Here is a 19,522-nt window from a genome sequence, read left to right as displayed (position 1 = left end):
AAGTTTTCAGAGCACACAAGTTCTAAGAATCTAATAAAACCTAAAGACTGTGGACTCTCCGGCAGAATCTATCCGGCACACACTGAGTGTGTCCCTTTCCCCCGCACTACCCAGGGAGGTTCTCTGGTCTCCCACTCTGCTCAGTCTCAGGCCCTCACCCACCCTATCAGATCACGTGTCCTTCACGAAGTACCCACCCCATACCAGCCGTCTTTTCAGGCACCAAGGGCAATGAGCCAGCACCATTTCCTCTTCACCTCCTGTGCTGTGTTTCCCACAATGTCCGCCTCTAAGCACTGCTCTTTGCACTGTGGTCCTCACCAGGCGAAGAGGAGCCACCCTGTAGACCCCCTTCCCAGCTGCTTATCACCCGGTCTCCAGCTTCCCGCTGACACTCACTCAGATCTCCCGCCACTGCTTTCCATGCACACAGTCGCCACACCGAAGTCTTCATCTCGTCCTCCAGTCTCAGGTCGGCAGCCCTCCCCATGTCCTTCTCTCTAAACCCCCCATAACTTTCCCGCTCACCAGGCGCGGGCACATAAGGCTCCTCTTGCACTTGCACCTCTCTCATTCCTGGCTCTGGACAGACACTACATTGCATTATTTTTGTTTGCAGAACGTGTCTCCTCTCTGTCCTTCCTCTTTTCCATTTGCTCTTCCTGTCATCCTGCTCAGCCTTCAGCACTCACTCAGAGGTCACCACACCCTGCCAGAGTCCCTGTGACTATATAGGGGACCCTTCTTTCTTGAACAACCCTTCCGCATCTCTCTCCTCTCTCGAACTGGGTTAGTGGCTCTCTAGTCCTTTGGTTCATGTGCACCACCAGCGCTTACTGAATGCCTGCTGTGTGCCAACGTGGCCACAGCCTAGCCCATGCGCACGGCAGCCATTCAATTCCCTGCTTTCTAACGCGACGCCCTGTTCAGTCACACAGTCACAGGTTTTCCCACCACCATGGGAATGGCGCTCTGTTCTTACAATACTCTCCCTTTGTCCTTCCTGCGCCCAAATCCACATCTCCCAAGCCCAGCTCAAATCCCACCTTTTAATATTAAGAGCCTCCTTCAGTGAAACCCTTCTGCCCTTCTAGAGCTCTCTATTCTCCTGAATTTTCCCATCTCCACAGTTAGATCTCAAGATAGACCATGTTTAGGTTGAAGAGACAGCACCTGCAAGGGCATAAAGGTAGAGTTTCAGGAACCACAGGAAGTTTGGTCTGCCCAGCATGCTGAACCAGGTCCTCATGGGTGGTGCACACTGGCTATGGCTCTGTCCTGTGCCCCAGAGACAGACGTCCATGAGAGTGAAATCAGGGGCTAGGGCCTAGGGCAGAGTCAGGCCTTGCGACAGTCTGGGGTGAATGGCATCCCTCCAAGCCAGGGGGATGGCTGTGGGGTCTCTGTAGGAGTCAGAATTGACAGCTTGGAGGGGAGGCAGGATGTAACCTAGAATAATTCCCTGACATCTGATATCTTTCATGGGAGTGAGCAGTTCCATGTTCAGTAATCAAGTTTCTCAATGGAAACTTGCTGCTGTCCTAGAACACGCAGCGTAAAGCAGATGGCAGGCGCCACCATGAAGGTGGAACGAGTGCGGTGGCCTTTGGGAGCACATTGCTCTGACCTCACAGGAGCAGGACGAATAAGGTTAGGAACTGGTCAGCTGCACAGGAAGCCCCAGAGCTCCTGTAGAGACAGAGCCCTGGAGAGCCCAGAGTGGAGTTAGGAGGCCAGAAATGGTCCCTGTCCCTGAGGCAAATCACTTCTCTTTTTAACTCTTGCTTTCTCATCTCTGAAGGGGCTTAAGTAACCTGTGTTTATCTCATTTACACCACACTTATATAGGGTATCATAATTCAGTACTGGAGATCATGGTTTAACCCTAAATTGCAGGACACACACAGACAGGTCCACAATGCATACTCATGTGTGTGCACATAACGTCCATACATGAACACACATGCAGAGAAGCACACTGGCACACACATTTACATGCACAAGTATGTATGTGGAGAGCTCTGCAGGACAGTCCAAATTGGGGAGTGGAAGGACAGCCACACGACACTATATTTCAATCCCCACGTACAAGGATGCCTGTCCATTTGGGTGGTTGTGCATGAGTTCATCTGTCCTACATGCATCTTAAAGAACACATTTTCCTACAGGCTGGCAGTCTGGAACAATGGGCGACTGGAGTCTTCTGGGGCGACTTTTGGATACCGCACAGGAGCACTCCACAGTCATCGGCAAGGTCTGGCTGACAGTCCTGTTCATCTTCCGAATCTTGCTGCTGGGAGCTGGGGTGGAGTCGGTGTGGGGAGACGAGCAGTCAGACTTCACCTGCAACACCCAGCAGCCGGGCTGCGAGAACGTCTGCTATGACAAAGCCTTCCCCATCTCCCACACCCGCTTCTGGGTCCTGCAGATCATCTTCATGTCCACGCCCACCCTTGTCTACCTGGGGCACGTGCTGTATATCGTGCGCATGGAAGAGAAGAAGAAAGAGCGGGAGGAAGAGCAGCTGAAGAAAGACAGCAGCCATGTCCCGGACAGGTTCCCGATGAGGAATGATTGGGGGAAGATCCGCATCGCCGGGGCCCTGCTCCGGACCTATGTCTTTAACATTATCTTTAAGATGCTCTTTGAAGTGGGCTTCATCGTCGGACAGTACTATCTGTATGGCTTTCAGCTGAAGCCACTCTACCGCTGTGACCGGTGGCCTTGCCCCAACATCGTGGACTGCTTCATCTCCAGGCCCACGGAGAAGACCATCTTCATCATCTTCATGCTGGTCGTGGCCTGCCTGTCCCTCTTACTCAACGTGCTAGAGATCTACCACCTGGGCTGGAAGAAGTTAAAACAGGGCATGACCAACCACTATAGCCCAGAGATCGCTGATTCTAGGATAAGCTGTGCAACATCTGGGGATACGATCCCACTGCCCTCCTGCTAGGCCACAGCCACCAGCACTGTGGGGTGCCCTCCTTACTACACTCACTCTCCCTCTTCCCTGGGACAGGCAATGGCCACGGCTTATCCCAAGTCCCCTCTACCAGCAACAGACTTCAACATGGCAGCCCTGTCCCAGACATAGGGGCAGGGTCACACTGATAAATTGTACGATAGTAGCCATCACCTGCTAATGACAGAGCAGGACTGGGTCAACCAGGAGCCCGAGCAGCAGACTTCTGTGAGGAAGGTCTTCCCACCTGTGTCCACATCTTCCTCCTCTACCCCTCCAGGCAGCCCCCAGCCACCCCCCCAGGAGGGCAGAGCAGGTGGCAAAGAGCCTGTCCTGTTGGAGAACGGGGATAGCTGCATCTCGGGAGAAAGCAGATCGGAAGTGCCCCCCGATGAGGGGCAGCAGGCAGGGAGCACTGCTGTGGAGATGCACAGACCAACTTTGCTCCCCACAGACCCCAGAGGGTCAAGCAAGGCCAGTAAGTCCAGCAGCAGTCGGGCCAGACCCAGTGACTTGGCCATCTAGGGGTGGTCTCCCCAGATAGCTTTATAATGACCTCTTTTCTAGCAACCAAAACCAAAGTGCACTTGACTGAGCAGGTAGAGAGCCCTGAGTGACAGAGCACTGGCGGGGGCGGAGATCACCGGAGAGGTCAGGGTTCTGCTCCCGCTGGCGCTTGCTGTCCTTCACGCTGGAGGGGGAGTGGGGAGAGGACGATGCTTTCTGTGGGGCTGGGGGCAAAGTGGGGTGCGGGACTGATGGCCTTTAAAGATATTTATGGTACCCCATGAGCCCAGAAACCCACAGGCAGCCTCTGCAAGCGTTTCTGTCTCTGGGGGACTGTTCTGCAGTGATAAAGACGCAGGTGTCTACTTCAGTTTGGGGCCATTAGGTTTTCTGTCCTGAGCTCCAGAGCCCCTGGGCAGCCCGGAAGGTCATGCTGCACTTAGCCCTATCTCTGTGTGACACCTGTAACTCAGGGTGGAAGTTCATTTGGAATATTTGCCAAACTGCACTAAAAGAGGACTTAGAGCAAGACTATGTAGTGTCGTTTGAGGTTCTGAAATCACATGTGAAGCCCAGGCTATCCAGCACAGGCTCATGACACATGACAATGAGCAGCCCCCAGAGGCAGAGATTCGTGGGCGAGGGCACAGGGGCCGGGACAGAAGCAGGTGGAAATGCAGCCGCACTTGAGATCATGTTAACAGCTGAGGAGACGGCAATGAAACTGGCAGGCTGCCTTTGTGCTTGTTTTCAAATATTTTCTGCTTTGAATCGTACAGACAGGCCTGGTTCCCCCTGTTCTCTCTTTCAGGAAAAATGAAAGAAACATAGTACTGTAGTGGTGCTGACTGAGGGAGTGCTCATTTATCCCATTCCCAGTGGTAAAGATTTGAATTTTCTTTTGGAGAAATGTTTTGACTTCATGAGCCAGCTAATTCCTGTGAGAATGTACCAAATAAAAGCAGGGGAAAGCCTTTCAAATACTTGAAGTTGTGAAGTTTTTGAATGGGAAAGTAACTGCTGTTGCCAGGAAAGTTATTGATACAGATGAGTGAGTGACTACACCTTTTTAACTGTACCGTGAACCTCTTCACGTTTCCTAACCATTCTTTGTGGGCAGCCCGTGTGCTTTCTAAAGTGTAAATAAAAGTGTCTGGGTCCACTCCCCACGTAAGGGCATGTGTGACTTCCTGAGCGTGCTGGGTTTGTCATCGCGCGGACGGCTGCTGTGACAGGGAAGGCTGCTGTGTGGGTGGGTGTGGCTGGAAGATGACAGAATTTCCCGCAGCACACCCATGCTGTTCTGTCTCAGTCACTGTCTGTCCGACCCATTGAGCAGGGGTGACGCTGAGCCTGGCCCTCGTCACTTTCCCTCCAGCAGCCACTGATCGCAGTCAGCCCTTACTCAGTACAACTCTGTACACTGTCAACTGATCCACTTGTTCTATGAATTCCTTTAATTTTCTGATGACTCTTTTGTGACCCCTAAACTGTCTGATGGAAAGACTGTGACTCCTGGTCTCAGCTCATAGTGGGCAGCTAGTTCACTGGTGCGCTCAGCAGCTGTGAGCCAGGACGGATCATTTCCAAGCTGGAACACACTCACTTCCTGCGCGTGTCCTGCACCCTTTCTCAGACAGGGGGACGAGGAGAGGGAGCTAAGCTCTATGAGAGTATTGAGTGACTGTTACATCAGTTCTCCCCAGGGCTGGGGCATAAGTAGTGGCACTGTGGATGCCTGTCACATCACAGGCAGGGTGCCCTCGGGACCTCAGGGCAGTGAGGCTGAGTTCTCCTGGCTGAGAAGGGCCACTACAAAGTTCTGGTGTGAACAGTGCTGTGGCAGGAAGCTGTAGTTGTTTAGGTAACACAGTAACACTTATCAGACAAGGAAAGTGCAGTTCTCCAAGTAACTGGGAACCCTGTCCATACCCATAGGGGCCAACCTGGAGACTGTTCATAACAAGAAGCTTGTTGTTCATATCGATTTGAGAATGAGTGTGGTGTGGGGTGGTGAGAGTAAGACTATAGTTGTATTTAACTTTTGCATTTTAAAATTGTACTTTATTCCCATACGTCATGAAAAGGCCAGCATTAAGCGTCGGCAGTTGACCACAGTCTACTTGGCCCGCTCAGAGCTTGAGTAGGATGTAAAATTAGCTCCACCTCCTTGAAAACCTGCCATTTATACAGAGTAAAATTCTGCAACAGTGCCTATGGTATTTATACAAGTGAATGCTCTGATTTCAATTCATGTAAACAGTGAAAGCACATCTTAATCGTGTTGCTTGTTGAGGTATCTGTGGCACTAAACGGGCTACTTCTGCCTCCCAGCCAGAAGTGGGCAAGTTCGCTCTCTGTTCAACCTGTCATTGTAAGCATTCAGCTGTCAATAGGAACAGAAATTGCCTCTCCCTTTAGGTGGGCCAGGTTCCAGATATAGTTTTCCTAATCTGTAATTATTTAAAAATTTCACCAAAACTCTTTTCTTCTCAAGAGAATGGAATATTTCATCCTTAAGTTTAGTCTTAAACCCAAATGCTATACCTGTTATATTTTACTATTTTTTAATTTGTCATATATGAGGCAATTACTTTTTTACCCCTGTGTTTAGAAGCTCACTCATTTAAATGGCACTATACGCTCTGTAAAAGTTATAAAAAAGGTCACACACATCACTATATTCACGGTACCCAAGTCCATTTTGTAAATTCTAAATCATTTCTGACAGAATCACTTTCTTTTCTTCAATATTTATTTTGCTCAGTTATCCTTCTTTCCTCATGAAATTAAAAAAAAAAAGTGTACCTTACATTTACAAACAAAAGAAAAAAAAACTCTGTATGTTTTGGTGAACCATGTCATCCCAATACATTTAAAATAAATAAATAAACAAATTTGAAAAGGAAACATAAAAAAGAGAGAATGGTAAAAAGAGCAAGCCAGAATATTCTGATATTCCCTAGTGTTTTCTGATCTTTAAGTGGCTAGATCGTAGATTTCTCATACAAGAACACCTGGAATAAGGACTGTGAATGGAACTGAAACATTCTTTAAAAAATTAACCTAATGAGATTAGGTCTCTTCTTAGTTAAGTGTTGTTTTCTTTTATTCTCTATTAATGTGTTATTTAATTCTTTAATATTACTGAATAAAATCCTCTTTCTCAAATTTTTTCTTGTTAACACTTTTGCTGATATTTGTAACAACTCTTTAAAAAGTCTAATGATGCCTCATTAAATTTACTTGCTAAAAAGAAAACTCTAATGAAACAAAGTTATAAATAATGTAAGGACTTTCAAATTCTTGTACATATCCCTGTATTGTTTACAAACTTAGTCAAATGCTCATAAACTTTCTAACTACAAGTCTAAAATTAATAATATTACATTTTACATAAAAATAAAAAATCGATTTTGCTAGGTGTTCTCATATGCCAGATTCCCTTAAAGATGAAAAACATGTTTTTTACCTAATACTTGGGGCGGTGACACTAGCAGAGGCAGGTCCGGATTGCCTGGGGTCAGGTAGGGAAGGGTTGACTGTAAAGAGATAAGGAAGCTGCTGCTGCACCAGTATAAACATTGCTCAAAGTTCAATCAATAGCACCTTCAACTAGATTCATCACATGTTGCTAATTTGCCCACAACATTGATTTAAAGGGAAATATCTATATATGTATATGGCATGTATGCACATCTATACACATACATATATTCTCAGCGAGTACAAAAGCTATACTTAACACAGAAGGACTAACCCTAACCCTTTGTGTTCATTGACTTTACCATCTCTATATTTAATTCTTAAGCAGCTTTTAAAAAATAGCTGAGGTGAGAAATGAGGTATGAGGGGACACCAGGCTGAGGAGCAGGAAGGGTAAGTTGAGGTTCTCCATTAGAGGCCGTAAAAGGCAGAAGGAAGTAGTCGGATGGCACTTGAATTTCCACCAGTTTTGGACCAGTTGACCCAAGCTCTGCTGGTGGGCAGGGTGGGAACTGTGACTCTACCACACCTACAAGCTGGGGAGACTAGAACTGAGAGAGGGATGGTAGCCAGAAGGAGGAGTGCATTAGTTTTGTGGGGCTGCTACACAAATCGCCACAAACTCGTGCCTTAAAACAACACAGATTCATCCTCAGACACTTCTGGGGGCAGAGGTCTGAGCTCAGTGTTGCTGGGCTGAAGCCTAGCTGCTGACTGGCCTATTCCTTCCAGAGGCCCCAGGAGAAGATCTGCTCCTTTCCTGTTTGTGGAGGCTGTGGCACTTCCCGGCTCCCAGGCGTGGTCTCTAGTCTCCACCCACTCCTTTGTCACACCTCCTCACCTGTTCCTTTCAAATGTCCCTCTGATCCCTCTGATGAGGACATTGGTGATTATATTTAGGGCATACCCAGGTCATCCAGGATTATCTCTCCATCTCAAGATCTGTAACTCAGTCATTTTTGCAAAGTTCCTTTTGCTATATAAGGCCACATTATAAAGTTCCAGGGACTAGGATGTGACATCATGGGGACCATCAGTGAACCCAGCAATGAGGAATTTGTATTTTGGACTGGAAAAGCACTTCTTGTGACCTGCCTTAACAGCCAGCAGCATGTTTGACCTTGACAAAGTGAAGATACTTTGTCATTTCACTTTGTGAAGACAAAGTGATACAGGTAAGGCAAGTATGTCTGTTAGACAGGTGACAGGATGAAAGGGACTGAACCAGCTGGCCCACATCTCATCCACAGAAGGCTTCACATACATTAAATGTTACTTGGAAACACGTTTTTAGAGGATATGGCGGGGGTCTAGCCAGGCCCTATTTTACACGAGTAGAATGGGAGAAGTACTCCCACAATGGCTCTGGGTAACCTGAGACCCCAGGCTGTCCCACTGAGGTGACCAGCTCCACCCCAGCTCCTGGTGGCTTCAGGCAGGCCATGAATTCATCTATTAGATGTTCACGCCTGGGGCCAGAGAACTGTTGACAGAGCCTCTGGTGGCGATACAGAGAGGGACCTTTTGCACAGGTAGCAGGTGACCAATGACATGACTGCCTCCTCTGAGTTAGTGTTCAAATGGAATATCTGCTTAGGGACAAAAAGGTAGCCTTGAATATCCACTTAAGGACAGTTTCACTGGTCAATAAAGCAGAAAATGGAAGTTGTAAGAATATTCATACCCTGTACCCCTCCCCCAGACTATATATAGCTATTCTTATTTGTAGCTCAAAAGAAAATGTGTTGGGCATGCATCAGATTCTCTGAAAGTCTTTACTGAATGGACAAATGAGTAAATATGGATATCTTCTCTTCTAAATTATGACCTCTGTCTACCTGAGTGTGTGCCCTGCAGACATAGATTACAGGAGCAGAAAGTGAAGGGAGGTGACAATTCCAATTTAGGTTATTTCCTAAAACAACATGCGACCTGTAGTGTTTCTTCTACGGCCTTGCTGTGGGTGTCCGGTGCTCTGGGGGTGTCCGGTGCTCTGGGGGTGTCCGGTGCTCTGTGGGTGTCCGGTGCTTCTTGGGTGTCCGATGCTCTGTGGGTGTCCGGTGCTCTGTGGGTGTCTGGTACTCTGTGGAGTTTTCGTGGGGTCAGCCAGTGTACCGGCTACATACTGCCACACAACCAATCCCTCAAAACTCAGCAACTGGAATCATAACCACATATTGTCCTACTTCATGTCTGTGTGGACTGGGGAGTGGCTTAGCTGTGTGGGGCCTTTGGTGTCCTCACAACATCATAGCTGGCTCACCCAGAAGGAGTAATTCACGAGAGAAAGCAAGAACAAGCTGCCATGACTCTGTGACCAGGTATCATTGGTCATACCACATCATTTCCACCCCATCCTATGAGTTATAAATGAGTCCCTTAGTCTGTCCACACTCAGCTGGAGGGGAACTGGGTACTCCTTTGGGGAGAGGAATATCAAAGAATTTCTGGGAATATGTCCAAATCATACAACCACTCATAATCACAATAAAAGAATCCCATAATTTCCCAGCAAGAGAATATTTCAAATGCTGCTTCTCTAATGTAGGAACCACATAATATGGTAAATAAATAAAAAGTCTCTTGTGGAAATGACCACTGTTGTGTATATATCCATTTCCTCTTAGGAAGTTAATGTCAATAGCTTTTTGTCTCTCTCAGCAGGGCATGGCAGGGGTGAGAACAAGCACCCTAGGAAAGGTGGTGAAAGAGGGGCTGACAAGAAAGTGGTTGATTGATTTTCTGAGGAAGACTGGTGCGATGTGAAAGTGTCAGCTGTGTGCAATAGGAGGAATGTTGGGAAACGCTACTCACAAGAACTCTAGGAACCAGAATGACATCTGATGGTGTTCTTTTGAAGTGAGCCTCGCTGAGCTGCAGAACGATGAAGCTGCATTTAAGAAATTCAAACTAATTACTGAGGACATTCAGGGCGAAAACTGCCTGATTTCCATGGAGTAGATCTTACCTGTGACAAAATGTGCTCTGTGGTAAGAAAATGGCAGACGATAAGTAAAGCTCACGTTGATGTCAGGACTACTGATGGCTATTTGCTTGTCTATTCTGTGTTGATTTTTCTAAAAACAAAAACAAAAACAAAAAAGCAACAGATTCCAAAGACCTCTTATGCTCACCATCAACAGGTCCACCAAATCTGTAAGAAGATGATGGAAATCATGACCTGAGAGCTGCAGATCAATGCCTTGAAAGAAGTGGTCAATAAACTGATCTCTGACAGCACTGGAAAGACTTGTCAATCTGTTTATCTGCTCCATGACGTCTTTGTTATAAAAGTCAAAATGCTAAAGAAGCCTAAGTTTGAACTGGGAGACCTCATGGGGCTTCATGGTGAAGATAGCAGTTCTTAAAAAGCTACAGGGGAGGAGACAGGTGTTGTAAGTGGAAGAGCTGATGGCTATGAGCCCCAGTCCATGAATCTGTTGACAATTTGGACATTTAATGGTGAGAAATAAAATATTCTATCTGTGATTTTTTTTAAAAAGTCAATAGTCCTTCTCTCCAAAGAAGAAAATGTGTTTCAAAACTCATTTTTCTTTAATTAAACTTCATGAAAAAGAGACTAGTCATCATTGGTTATAAACTTAAAAAATTATTCAGAAATTCTTTAAATATTTCCTCCTAGAATTCTAACACCTGGAATCAGGAGAAACTTTAAGAACTTTCCTGATTCTTTAAACCAAACATGGAGTTACTTTACGGAGTCAGAAGCCTTGATCTTGTTGTTTAGTTCTTCACATTCTAACGCCTTTGGGCATCTCTCACTGAGAGATCACTTTGATTTCCACCATTTTTTTTAAATGGACATATACTTGACATATAACATTGTGTTCATTTCAGGTGAACAGCATGATGACCTACTATCTTCTTTATACTTGTCTCTATTTCTATATTTTTCTAAAATGAGTTGATATTGCTTTTGTAATTTTAAAAAAGGCTCTTTTCATGTTTTAAATTAACTTCAACTCTAAGAGAAATTTATTTTTAGGTCACATTTAACAATTAAGAAAACCCAAATACCGTATAGTCGTTTATTTTAAAAATATTTTAATGGCTTTCTTGGCTTAGTGCATGTTTATTCCACTTCAATAAAAAGTTTACATAGGAAAAAAAAAAGCAGAGGTCACAACATGAAGGCTCATGGGCCAAATCCCCCCTAGAGGGCTTCTTCTGGTCATGTGGAATGAGTTGTCAATATTGAAGTGTGCGGCCTTGGGCAGGTATGTGGCCATGCTGTACTCTTCCTGGACTGTGCAGTCAGAGAGGGGTCCACTGTGTGTCCCCGTCGGACAGCCCTTCCCTGTCCTACCAGGTACCCCATGTGAATAAAAGGGAGCAACATAGCAGACCTGACAAGCGCAGGAGACTACGCAGCAGGCATGACAAGCCCAGTGACCCAGAGTGACATACAGAATGGTCTGATCATAAATTCCTAACTGGGCAGGTCACTGTGGGTAGTCACGTCCCAGGCCAATAGCCAGCTTTCTTAGCCAAAGGTCAGTCTTTGCCTTAAGTGAACCCTGTGCACTGTCCTTCTGTATCTAGGATAACATACCTTTCAAATGTTAGAGTAATTTTCTTTTCCAGGCATAACCACGGGCATCAGAACATAAGGCTGCAGGCCCATTGCTGTTATCTTGTTGCCCACATACCATCTCTGTGGGCTGGAGATGTCAAACGCTAACTCTCCTGCACCCACCAATGTAAAAGTATGTTTTTCTTTCTTTTGCTTTTTATTCAATCCCAGAGATTTCCCCATTTACTTTCTCCTGAAATCTACCACCAATGGACTTCATGTGACTTCCTTACTTTTTCTCCTTTGATTCTAATGCATAACATAAACAGCAAAACTGTCCGTCTCTGGTGCATTTTCTCAGTCTGCTAAGACATTGCTTTAGGGCACGCCTTCCACATTTTGGCTGAAATAAACTCTTAAAAATTTTTCAGAGGGTTTGAATATTCTTTTATGGACTCATCAAAATGTCTATTGACCTAAAACCCCTGCTTCAGTTATTCACAGAGGATGTATAGACCTAATGGCAGCCTTCATGGGAGGGTCACGGTCACCCTTCCTTGCAGAGGGCATGTGTGCCAGCAGCAATATCCCTTTGAAGGGCATTCTCCCCAACCGCTTCAGCTCTCTGACCAGCGGGCCACCTTCATGGGCTTGCACTTTGGAGCCTCTTCTAAAAAGCAGTGCCTGGCATTCTGCTGAGGTGTCCACACTTTGATGCTGCATTTCAGGGTCTACAGCGGGCCGCCGACTTGGCTCTGAACTCCTCTTTATCCTGGGAAGCCCTGGCCAGCCGCTCTTGTTGAGATATTTTGTAACTTTCAACTCATTTTTAATGTGGTAAGGCACCAGGAGTGGCCCTGGCCATGGTGGTGGTGGATAGTAGATCCTTGCCTTGCTGTTTTAATGGTGCTGCCTTGGGCACCAGTTTATTCACGGGAGGCTTTGCCATCTGACAGATTTTCTGGGGGTGTTTTTGTTTGCATGTTTGTTTTTATGAGAAAAACTGGTTACTGAAGATGAGAGCTTGGGTAACCTGGGACCTGACACAATTACACTGGTACAGTGACATTCTCTGTATTTATATATAAAGAAGCTGGGCCAGTCCGAGGGCTCAGCTCTGACCAGACCCAACTTTTAGGAAGGTCTTCCCTCTTTTAACAGAGGCCCAGAAGTATAGAAAACTGTAACTTACAGGGAAATGTATGGATGTTGTGGTCTAAAATATAATAATATCAAGTTAATCAATGATAAAGATAAAAATTAGAAAGTGAACATTTTGGAAAACTTGTTAAGAATGGCATATGAGCAAATATATATTTAGTGAGAAATGTAAACCTAGTGGGTCTCAAATTTTTTAATTCTATTATCTACCTTAGAATCACTGAGAATTTGTGTTTTTTGTCGTGCATAGCTCCTCCTCCCCCACTCCCCAAGAAAATGTATGATCATGAATTTGAGATTAAAGTAATTGCTATCATTGACTTTACTATTAACCATAATAAGTTCTTTAAAATTATAATTGCTGGTTAATTTGTTTAGGTTTGAATAATTATTTAGGATAAAATGTTTTATATAATTTATTGTTTTTTTCTTTACTTTTTTGAAAGGTAGATTATCAAGTAAATTGTTTTTTCTAGTTAGTGAAGCAGTCTGAGGGTGACCACTTTGTTTTTTCAGTGGTAATGTGCGTTCTGTAGTAATAGTGACAACCCATAAAAGTCCAATTCTGAACATTGTTGGAGCAGCTAAATTTAAATGCATAATAAATTTTGGTTTTCCTTTGTTCATTTATTATGGCAAATATATCTGCCATCAATATCTATTAAATATTAGAAATAAAATCATCTATTAAAATTCCCATTCTCTAAAAAATTTTTACAGAATTTAGGTAAATAAAAGTATATAAAAATGGTATTAGTAATAATTTAGAATGCAATTGAAATGAAAAAATTTGATTTATTTTTGCATGCAAGAGAGACAAACAAACAAAAAGGAAGAGAGATGAGATGTATCAACTCATAGTTGCAGCACTTTCATTATTCATTGATTGCTTTCTCATATGTGCCTTGCCTGGAGGGGGGGGGGGCATTTCCAGCCGAGCCACTGACCTCTTGCTCAAGCCAGCATACTTGGGCTCAAGCCATCAATCTTGGGCTTCATGCCAGCAAACATTGGGCTCAAGACAGTGACCATGGATAAAGTTGTGTGTCTATGATCCCACCCTCAAGCCAGCAACCCTGTGCTCAAGCCAGATGAGCCCATGTTCAAGCTGGAGATCTGGGTTTTGAACGGGTCCTCAGTGTCCCAGGTCGATTCTCTATCCACTGCACCACCACCTGGTCAGGCAAAATTGAGTCATTTTTTACTTTAGAAATTTCAAGATTATGTTGAAAGCATAATGTCTTCTTTCAGATCAATTTGCGCCTCATCTTGGTAAGTGGAAAGACGAAAGAGTTCCTGTTTTCTCCTAATGATTCTGCTTCTGACATCGCAAAGCACGTGTATGACAACTGGCCAATGGGTGAGTGGGGTTTTCTCTTGAGAATGAATAACATTAATTCTCTATGCCTTACCTTGTTCACAAACGTTTTGGGAAAGTTTTAAACATATAAACTATAAAATAAAAAACAATTAATTGAGGGTACAAGGCTCAAAGTTAAAGGGACCTTCCCTTTTTTCCTCTTTGCTACCTCCCTGCAAAATGTAGAGAAGCCACTGTGCCAAATCCCTGCTTTTGACTTAGACCTGTAAGTGACAATTATCTTTGTAAATGACAATTATTTTTTAAAAGTAAAACACAATACAGCTGACATACACACACTTTCATTTTAGTAAACCTGTTTATACCAAGGCACAAAGTGAAGGGAAAGAAAAACTACCTTTTACAAATTATGACACATTCATGGCCTATTTATAATTGAATTTGACACAAAGTAAATTTCTAATTCATGTTATTTCATGTATATTCTGAACTGCAAAGTCAAGAAGGTGTAAAATCTATTTGTCTTTTTTAACCCAGTAGCTAAACATGGTTTGAAATAGCAATTTTGACTTTTAAGGAGAAAACTTATTTCAACTAAGAACACAATTTATACAAAAAAATCAATTACATAAGTGTCTCTCAACCTAAATAATATATGCAACTCTTTCAAAGGAAAACAATTCCTGTAGCCTCCCAAGGGCTAACTTAAGTTTTTTTTTTAATCACGACGTTTATTTTAAAGATAGAAACATAAAACCCAGTTAAAACACTTTATCCTTATTAACTCATATACAACCATAAAACTAAAATAAATCCACAAGGAAAATACAAACATAACTCCAAAACCAATATTGTTCAAATTAACAACAGTGTGCCCGATGATGTGTTTTGACTGAAACCAACCTATGGCCTGCACCATGAATATGGTGCTGTTGAGTTGACACACGTGTGCTCTGGCTTGCTGTATGAGGAGCCAGTCACCGCAAAACCTTCATTCACACAGGGCACCAAATTGTCATTCAGCCTTCACTCAGTGAGAATGAATCGTTTATGTGGTAAGTCAACCTCTTCTTTCCTTGTTAGCCTCTTGACAATGAAGTCCTGCTTGGTGCCAGTTCAGTCATAAACTTAAGCACATGCATGGGCATTAAAATCCCAAGGCTGTACTTGGTTATAAAGTGATTATTCAAATTATCTAGATAATCTCTTCCAGATATCATTAAAATGAAACACAGTTTTAAAATTCTTTGAGGACTTTCAGCCTCTAAGAACATGTCTTTGTAGATTCATAGATCTGAATTTAAGAAACACTGATTTAGACAAATACTTTCAAATAACTACACCTTTCTTCCTATTGGTAACCAGGGGGAAAGTCAATGTTAGTCCCAAATCTGGGAGCTACAGAAGCTAAAGGTTACAGCCGAGAAGGAATTTCAAAACAGCTAAAATGGGCTAAACTTGGGACTCTTGGAATATTGGAATGTCTTCATGGCCAGGCAGGAGAGATAGCTGTCAGTATGAAAAGCATTTTAAAATACCTGGCTAATAGTGATGTTTAACTAAGTATGACGTCATTTTACTTTTGTGATTTTTGGAGGCAAAAAGGTTAAAGATAACTTCTGACATTTACACATATTGTAGAAAAGGGTACACAAGAAAAAATGGGTAATTCCTTTCAAAAGTTTATTTTATTTAGGCAGCATTATAACTTGAGGTAAAAGAAATACTTTTACCTTAATAACTGTTTGCTTTGGATATTAAATTAGTTTTAACTCCTAGACTATCCTGACCAACCGTAAACAAAGGTAAGACTCAAGTGCAGTTCTTTGCCATAGTTTCCCAAATAAATGAACCATCTACCAGCATTGGAAATTGAGTGTATCAATCCAACAGTACTAACAAATGTGTTTGAACCCAGCCTTTCTTCAATTTGCCAGTTATACTCAGCAATTTCAAACAATGCTGGCAAAATACATACTTTAACTTTTATTTTATATAAGATATTTCAGTTGAAAATCTAGTTTTACATTGTGTCATATAATGCACCAAAGGTTAGCAAATGTAAATATTCTTAAGGTTAATAATAAAAGTGCAATAAAAGTCAGTTGAAGAAAATACTTTGTACAATATATATCTGGAAGGAATTGGATTTTCTTGGTATAATTGTACTCAGTTTAGGGGAATATTGTTAGTAGGTGGAATAGTGACACACTAGCTGTTACTGGGTCAGAGCTCCAACATGTAATTGACTAAGTACACAAACTGGCAGCTGAGATTCCTCCTCGAAGCACTGTCCTTCTACGGGTCTCTAAATTTCAAATCCTCTGAGAGGGAAGGGGAGCTGGCATGTTAAACCAGTGCGTATGTGGAAATCAGGACACTGCATAATATAATGAAATATGTGGCAGCTCAAAAGTTACTTTCAACATTTTTAGACTATTTTTTCTGGGCATTAGTTACTGTCATTTGTCTTTATATCTGTCTATGAAGCACTTCTGTCTTGATCAGAAATAGTCTGTTAAACAATAATTTTGGGTGTGATGGCTTCAGAATAATCCATACAAAAGTGTTTGAGGCTTATTTGACCTTTCTTCTAGAAGAGGAGGGATCTGGGTGCACTGGCATAGAAGGAATGCAGGCAGCCTGCCAGGGGGAGGTAGAGAGACCGGAGAAAAGGCAGGAGGGGCCTGGGAGAGGGGGAGGGAGAGGGGGTAGAAATGACAGATTCATTTCCCCACTACCCGCTTTTGTTGTGCTGAGTCACTAGTTTTATGAAATTCATATTCATTATTTGAACACACACACACAGAGGCAAAAGGAAAGGGTACTACTTACCCCCTTTCTCTTCTATTACTTCCTCTTCGGGATATTTTAAGTTAGTTTCTGTGTTGACAGTTGTCTCCTGATAATAGGAGCCTCTATAGGAAACAAACACATCATATCAGAATTGTTGAGAATGATAATTGTGGAATTCTCAAATTTCTATCAAAATCACAGCTTAAATTGTTATATTCAAAGCTTGTGAAAATCATATATTACTGTCTCTAAACCGTTATTTTAACAGAGTAGTGTTTCATAAGTTGCACGCTTAAATAAACTATTGTTATTCACCCTAATCAGTTTATCTTTTTTTCTTTGTGTACATTCCTAGCTTCTATATTTGTATAGTGCCTTCTAGTATATGTGATTTTTTACATTTCTTCTGAGTGTTTTAGGTCAAGTGAATTAAAATTGTGTCTTCTGTAATGCTTACCAATTGGCTTCCAAAAGGCAATAAAGCAATAAATCATCATTGTCCAAAGGTAAACACTTAATTTTTTGTTATTCTATTTTTAAAATTTTAGTTTTCCAGTTTTATGGATACAATTTTTTGTTATTTTCTATATCAATATATTAATTCTTTTAAAAATCTTTGTTAAATCTATTGTTTCTTGCTTCAAATATATTTTTCAAAGATACAAATATTAGAACATTGTAATATTATCTGTTAATTACTGGTAATTCTTAACTTTCAAGTGACAATTTATCTTTACCTAGGATTAGATTTTCACAGCTCATTTGTTTTAATTTTTAAACTTCAGAGCTCTATTTTAGCACATATTAGTGTTCTTCAAAAACAAAAACTAGTCTTTCTGCAGCTCTTGCTGTTTGAGAAGAACTAGCAAGAAACAAGGCTGTAGTGATTGTGTGGGTAGCACCTGTTTTACTTAAGTGGAAGCCCCAGTGTCTTCTTCGATGTATTTTATCTGACTTGGACCAGAAGTTAAAACAATGCAGTAATACCTTAATTTTGTGTTGAAATACACCTAACAGTTCACTGGTTCTTTTCAGACTGGGAAGAAGAGCAGGTCAGTAGTCCAAATATTCTTTACCAAGGACAATTTCTTTAAGGCTATGTCACATTAGGAGGTATAGTCACCTTTGTAATGGGATTTAATGTCTGTCTCATGGTAACATCATCCATTTGTTTAATGCTGATGTCTGATTTTACTAAAAAATATAACTTCAAAGTCAATATGAATTTTTCCACCTTTTCTTTTTTTTTTTTTTTTCATTTTTCCGAAGCTCGAAATGGGGAGGCAGTCAGACAGACTCCCGCATGCGCCCGACTGGGATCCACCCGGCATGCCCACCAGGGGGTGATGCTTTGCCCCTCTGGGGCGTCGCTCTGTTGCGTCCAGAGCCATTCTAGCGCCTGAGGCAGAGGCCACAGAGCCATCCCAGCGCCCGGGCCATCCTTGCTCCAATGGAGCCTCACTGCGGGAGGGGAAGAGAGAGACAGAGAGGAAGGAAAGGGGGAGAGTGGAGAAGCAAATGGGCGCCTCTCCTGTGTGCCCTGGCCAGGAATCGAACCCAGGACTCCTGCACGCCAGGCCGATGCTCTACCGCTGAGCCAACCGGCCAGGGCCAATTTTTCCACCTTTTTAAGTCTACTTCTTTACATTTTGCATTCAGTTAAATTTTTTTTTTTTTTTTTTTTTCTTTTTCATTTTTCTGAAGCTGGAAACAGGGAGAGACAGTCAGACAGACTCCCGCATGCGCCCGACCGGGATCCACCCGGCACGCCCACCAGGGGCGGTGCTCTGCCCCCCAGGGGGCAATGCTCTGCCCATCCTGGGCGTCGCCATATTGCGACCAGAGCCACTCTAGCGCCTGAGGCAGAGGCCACAGAGCCATGCCCAGCGCCCGGGCCATCTTTGCTCCAATGGAGCCTTGGCTGTGGGAGGGGAAGAGAGAGACAGAGAGGAAAGCGCGGCGGAGGGGTGGAGAAGCAAATGGGCGCTTCTCCTATGTGCCCTGGCCGGGAATCGAACCCGGGTCCTCCGCACGCTAGGCCGACGCTCTACCGCTGAGCCAACCGGCCAGGGCGCATTCAGTTAAATTTAACTTTAGCATTATGGTGTATGCTACCTTGTGAAATAAACTCTATCCCATTATAGGTAGAGGTCTTATTTTATGTATAAATGGGATGTGTTTACTGCTGGATAGTATGACTTAGATGTACGATTTAAAGTTAAACAAACTAGGAAAAGTTTATAATAGTTGGTTTTCAAATATAATGATGAAGGAATGTTTTCAGTTTGACTTTAACTGATGTAGTGGCCATTCATGCAAGAATTAGTAACATTAGGGAAAGTACCACGTAATGACTGAAAGAGCAGATTTTAGAGCCAGACTGTCCAAGTTGTACCCTTATAACCTTGGACAAGTGATTTTACTGCTTGTGTCCTCATATTTACAGTTTCCTCATATTAAAATGGAATAGCCATCATGCCTGTCTACTATGTTGGGAGAATTAGATTAGTTTATACACTCAAAGCATTTAAAACAGTGATTGGCTCATAGTAAACACTTGTTAGCTATTACTGCTCTTTACATGTGATTGGAGAAATGTAGCTCAATGATGTCCCCTTGTGGGTATATTTTCTACCATCCGCAGGATTTGTTTTGCTTTTAGTACATGTGTTTCGAAAGTATTCTGATAATTAAAAATTTGTAGGCAAATGAAAAATCTACTTTATTATATCTTTGTTTAAATACGGGCCCT

The 19,522-nt window shown here is 43.0% G+C and overlaps 2 pseudogenes; both read left to right on the top strand.

Annotated features, from left to right (window-relative positions):
• Nucleotides 1-2,185: 2,185 nt before the first annotated feature.
• Nucleotides 2,186-3,832, top strand: LOC136393208 (gap junction alpha-3 protein-like; annotated as a pseudogene).
• A 4,149-nt stretch (nt 3,833-7,981) lies between these two features.
• Nucleotides 7,982-10,431, top strand: LOC136391691 (small ribosomal subunit protein eS1 pseudogene; annotated as a pseudogene).
• The last annotated feature ends 9,091 nt before the right edge of the window (nt 10,432-19,522 follow it).

Source organism: Saccopteryx leptura, chromosome 2 (genome assembly GCF_036850995.1).
Source record: "Saccopteryx leptura isolate mSacLep1 chromosome 2, mSacLep1_pri_phased_curated, whole genome shotgun sequence".
Classification (NCBI taxonomy): Eukaryota; Metazoa; Chordata; class Mammalia; order Chiroptera; family Emballonuridae; genus Saccopteryx; species Saccopteryx leptura.
This window is presented reverse-complemented; position numbering and strand designations above follow the sequence as displayed.